This window comes from Rhinolophus hipposideros, assembly GCF_964194185.1.
Source record: "Rhinolophus hipposideros genome assembly, chromosome: X".
In the NCBI taxonomy this organism is placed as follows: Eukaryota; Metazoa; Chordata; class Mammalia; order Chiroptera; family Rhinolophidae; genus Rhinolophus; species Rhinolophus hipposideros.
The window spans coordinates 88,294,410-88,300,409 of NC_138046.1; positions in this window are offsets into that span (position 1 = coordinate 88,294,410).

A 6,000-nucleotide genomic window follows, 5' to 3' on the forward strand; every position below is an offset into this window, starting at 1 on the left:
GTTCAGGTCGTCTAACTTTTTCACGCAGCCTTTTCAGCACTTCCAAATATTAGGTTGGTGTAAAAGTAATCGTGGTTTAAAAGGTTAAAAATAATTGCAAAACCTGCAGTTACTTTTGCACCAACCTAACAGTAAACTTGATTAGCTTTTTGTCCAGTTCGTATAAATTCATAACGAATAATCCCTTTGATAACAAAAAAGGTTAGCAACATCATTGCAACAAGTTCGTGAACTTAATTGTCTAACCTCGTATGTAAGCTGTTTGGCGTTTGTGTATCAGTGTAGAAGGTCCCTGAGGGTTTTTTGGTGTCCCAGGTTGTGAGGTCTCTGAGATATTTGTAGGAATCTGTGACCAGAGGGTGAGATCTGTGAAATAAGAGATTATCTATGTCTCATTATGAATTCTCTGAGCTTTATGCCAGCCTTTGACCAGAGTGTGAGGTCTCTAGGCTGTTTTGTGGTCCGTGTCCACATTGTGAGGTCTCCAAACTCTTTGTGCTCTGTGTTCAAGCATGTGACATTCCTGAGCCATCTGGGGTATGTTTCCCCTGATGAGGTCTCATTCTGTTTCAGTGCCAGCTAGTACTCCATGGTATAACATGAATCACCTTTTTTTCATTTACCATTTTCCTCCTAGGTGTTTGCTCCCCCCATTCTTGTTCACACAGACCTGAGCATGTGCATTACCTTAGAACACATATTTAGAGGTGGAATCACCAGGTCAAAGGAGGCATTTATTTAACAAACCCCTTTTTAAGCAGCTATTGTGCACAGGGCAGTTTTAGGGGCTGTGGAGATATGGGGAAACTAGAAATGCACATACACCCAGGTGGTACTGACATGCTAGTGGGGAGGGGTTCCTGTTTTTTATTTTGATAGATGCTGCCCCACAAATTTACATTTCCATCAGTGGAATCAGGGGAATCAATGCCTGTTAATGGACCAGGGCACTGCAGCAAGGGGTTGGACACCTTGGCCTGGTTCTTGACGACCATCAGAGTATGGGGCTGGGATGGTACACTGGGGGACATGTGGAGGGGAGTCGGGGATGGAACGTGGTGGGGGGAGGAAGACATAAAAGAGTCCATTCAGTCGTGTTGAGGTGAACCGAAGATTGAATGATTCCTGGAACAGTGACATGAAACAGCCCTTCCTAGGTCGCACACACAAGGAGAACGTGAGGGGTGGGGAAGAAGAGTTAATGGCATTGCTCTCCAGGACATACCTTAGTGCGATGCAGAGATGGAACAGCCCACTCCGGGAGGTACCACGGGAGTAGGGGAGAGGGATCGTATATTTTGGAAGAAACCACTTTATGTGTGGGGACACAAAAAGTCTCATCCCGCGCGTGGATCGGTTCCCACCCCAGACGGAGGAGAGAATGGTGCTGCCTCGACCAACCCCACCCTTGGCTAAAAGCCGTCAACGTCACGATCCCGCCCGGTTGGTTGGCTTTGTTCACTCGAATCAACAGCGGAGTGGGTGGGGTGGAAGGCCGTGGAGCGGTGATTGGCTTCGGGACGGGTAGGGCGGGATTAAGTCCTATACCGAGTTCTGATCGGTCGCCGCGAGAGGCCTGTCCAACCTCTTCCAGGGTAGTGAGAGTTTCCGTAATTACTTACAGGCGACCAGCCGGGTCCTCCGGCTCAGCGCTGCCATTGGCTGCTGGTTCGGCGCAGGCGCTATGGCTGCTGGGCTGGCGTTCGAGGTTGCAGAGGCAGGGCTTTGGCTACTGGAGACCACAGGTTCGAATCCTGTCTAGGAACTTCAGTTTGCACGCCTGTAAAAGAAGCTGACATTATTAGCTGGCACAGAATGTGTCGGGTAATCTTTTCTATTATCTTCTACCTATTCTTTCTCTTTTTAAAGCAATGCTTATTGCATCCCATTATATTAATTTCATGACCCACTCACCGTTCACAACCGCACTGAGAAAAATTCTCCCGAGTTCCTGACAGCTGTATTTCAGGCAGCCTGCGGGTCTGAGTCCCGCAGAGATGGTTCAAGGTGATCTGATCTCATGATCCTCCTCCAAGCCATACCCACCTTCCCCTGGAGAGGATGGCCTGGAGGTGTCCTGCCCACTCTGGACCAGGCCGGACTAGGGGTGTGTGGAGGTGTGTGTGTGTGGAGGAGTAAGGTGATGGGGTGCGCGGTAAATAACTAAAGAGAGATGCATGATTTCATGCTTTGGGCTGGAGGGATGGGTGGCAATGAAAAGGAGAATTTGGCCAGGGGAGCGGGGGTGGGGGGGGAGACTTAACTCAAAGGAGTAAACTTTCTAATGATGGGATTGTAAGCATCAGGCAGGGGAGGTGTTTGGCTGAGTGTATAGGTAAGTGGGAAGAAAGTGGTTCTCAAGTCAGTTAACTCCTAAGGTGGTTATTACACACTAGGTGCAGTTTGGAGGACTGTGTCCAGGATGGGAAATCTCAGAGTTGTTTTGGAATGTCAGTTCAGGGTATAACATCTCAGCTGTTTGGGGCCAGGGGTCTTTGTCCCTGGATGTGCAGGCTTTTTTTCTTTTTTTCTTTCTTTCATAAAGTTTAATTTCATTTTTGTTTTATTGGCATTTCTCTGATTACTAGAGTGGCTTAATACTGTTTTCTGAGCTTGTTGGCAAGATGTATTTAAGTTTTATAAATTCCCTTTTATGTCTTTTGATCTTTTTTCCTTTTAAAAAATTTAAAATCATTTTAGACTTAGAGAAAAATTGCAAAAATTGTGCAGAGTTCTTGTATACCCTTCGTCCTGTTTCCCCTAATGTAAAGAATGCACATACCCATAGTACAATTTGAAAACCAGGAAATGATACTATTGTTCCTGAGCTGTCGTTTACCTGTTTGGTGTCTGTGTCCCCGAGGCTGTGGGGCCAGAACGCTTGTGGGTTCCGTGTCACATGCTGCAGTGTCTCTGAGCATTGGTGTATGTTCCAGGATGCTCGGTCTTCCATCTTTTTGGTGGTCACTGTCACAGAGAATGATGCCTTTGACCTATTAGGGGATCTCTTCAGGGCATGTCTTCTCTGAGCTGTTTGGGTTTCCGTGTTCAGGGTATGAGGTCTCTGAGCACTTTGGGTGTCTATGTCCAAAGCTGTGTGTACTCTAAGTTTTTATGGGTCTCTATCAGAGATTCTGAGGTCAGTAAGTACTTTTGGGTTCTGTGCCTAGGGCCAGGTTTCTCAGCCTCAGCACCACTGACGTTTTGGGCCACAAAATTCTTTGTTCTGGAAGGCATTGTAGGTTGTTGTGTTAGTTTGTTAGGGCTCCATATCACAAACTAGGTAGCTCAAACAATAGACATTTATTTTCTCACCATTCTGAAGGCTAGAAGTCCGAGGTCAAGGTGTCAGCAGGGTTGGTTCCTTCTGAGGGCTGAGGAGAATCTGTTTCATGCCTCTCTCTTAGCTTCTGGTGGTTCGCTGGAGTCTGATGTTTCTTGGCTTCGGCTGCATCACCCCAATCTCTGCCTTCATCTTCACTAGGCGTTTTTCCTGTGTGTGTGTGTGTGTGTGAGTCCAAATTTCCCCTTTTTATAAAGACACCATTCAGAGTGGATTAGGGGCCCACCCTACTCCACTGTGATCTCATCTTATATCTGCAATGACCCTATTTCCAAATAAGGTCATATTCGGAGGGGTTAGGACTTCAACATATGAATTTTGGGGGGACAGGAATTCAATCCATAATAGATGTTTAGCATGAAAAAGAAAGGAAAGGAGGGCAAGAGGGAGGGAGCAGCCTCCAACATCCAGGAGCTATCTTGGCACTCACAACTAGGCCATGTTATTCTCCTGTTAGACATAAACAATCTCACAGAACAGTAACCCCAGATGAGGTTACTCTGAGACCATGATACAATGAGACAAAGCAAACCTACTTTATAATGTTGTCTAAGCACAGACGAAAACAAGGTCACCGTTCCACTCACAAGATACCAAATATCCACCTCTGTTGATTAAAATGAGTGACTGCTGCTTCTTTACCAGTGATCGCTTTATCCTCACCGTCGTCTGCCCTCCCTGTAGGTAAGATTTATTGGGGCATCCAGTCATAATATTGCCCTCACTTTCTGACAGCATCTAATCTAGAGTGAGCCCCCACTTCCTTAGACTCTCCCCCAAACCACTCAACTGAAGCCCAGGGCCTATAATCACTTCTAACACCCTCTCACTAAGACATGGCACGGTTCCCCACGGCGCGTGCGCTTCCTCACTGCAATGAATCATAAACCCACTTGTTCAACTACAGGTATGTTCTTGGGGGGTGTTTGGCTGAAGGGCACTGATAAGCAGCTTCTTTGATCTCTACTCACTAAATGCCAGTAGCACCCTCCCCCCCGCAGCTGTGACAACCAAAGTTGTCCCTAGATGTTCCCAGATGTCCCCTGGCGGCTAGGGCATGCGGCTATTTGAGTCATTTGGGGGTCTTTGACGTTTGTGTTCTCTGAGAGGTGTTTGGGTCTGTGTCTCAGGATGGGAAGTCTCTGGTGTGCGTCTGGGTCTCTGCCCCAGTGTGTGAAAGCTCTGAGCTCTTTGCATGCTGTATCAGGAACGAGTGACCTCATCATGTACCCATATCCCGACGTGAGGGGTGTGTGGCACCTGCCCCCGCCCTAGCCCTATGCCTGTTCAGGAAGGCAGTGAGAAGTGCGAGTCACGTGACTGGATGTGACCTCCTCCACACTGGCCACAGCAACCCTGGCTTCTGCGTCTAGACCATGAAGTTTAGGGGGCTGCTTCCTTCAGAACCTCTTCTTGCCTGTTGTTCTAGAAGTCACTGTCTCCTTGACTCCGTTCGCGGACATGGTATTGTTGAGAGGCACTTGTTGGGTTTCCTGACACCAGCCCTGGAGTGGAAACCGTGTATCAGGCTGTGGACGTTGGGAGTCCATCTCCCCTCGGGCTTCGTTCATGCTCCGTGTGGTTCATACCTAGTGCACATGGGTTTTACGGCCTGGTAGACCCTCTTTGAGAGCCCGGGACCCCCAGGTCCTGGTTGGACGGTAGGAGAGTCTAGCTTTTTGGATCGTCTTTCGAAGCCTTTACTTGACCTGCTGAGGTTTTACAACATGCCATCCACACAGCTCCACGCCCCGAATTTCAGCCCCATCCCCCTAATCACACATTCCTTCTGAAAACAGAATTCAGGGCTGGGGGAGGGGATGAGATCCAGATAAATGCCATCTCGGGTCAGGGGCCCGTGCGGGTCCGAGGCTGTCTCAGCTGAAATGTTGGAGTCACGTGGACATGTTGTTTCACAGAAATGTGTGTTGGGTTCAAGAGAGAGTGAACACTCTCCAGAATTGTGTCTCCATTTCTAGTAAACCTGCAATTTGACGTCAGCTGTTCTCCTGAGAACATGTATAACAGGCTGTGCACCGCCAGGCAAGGGTGCACGGTGAGCAAAACCCTTTTTCCTCTTAGGAAAAGTGTAAATCTGGTTCGAAGAGAGACAGGTTTGTACATTGATGCAAGAGGCAGGATCTGAGCTCTGGAGAGAGGCTTTGGGGGAGGTTGCAGGGCCTCAGTGGGTCCAAGAAGCCTTAAGAGAAATTTAAAAAATTGTTTGAACTAAATAAAAGTGCAAAGGAATCTTACCAAACCTGTGGGATACAGCAAAACAGTGCTTGCTTAGAGGGAGATTTAACAGGCATTTGGGCTTCCACCTTGCTCGTTCTTGGATCACTCGCTCTAGGAGAAGCCAGCGACCATGTTGTGAGGACACTCAAGCAGCCCCACGGAGAAAGCCACATCCCGCACGAGGGAGGCACTCCCGCCAGAAGCCAGCACTGACTCGCCAGCCACGGGACGGATCCGACAGGGACGCGGGCCCCAGTTAGATGGCTGCCGCCTGAGAGGTCCCAAGTCAGAACCGCACAGCTAAGCATCTCCTGAATTCCTGGCTCCCCACTACTGTGTAAGATAATGAATGTGCACCGTTCTTTTCAGCTGCTACCTTTCGGGGTAATCTGTGGTGGTCCTGAGGTCTTTGAGAGTCT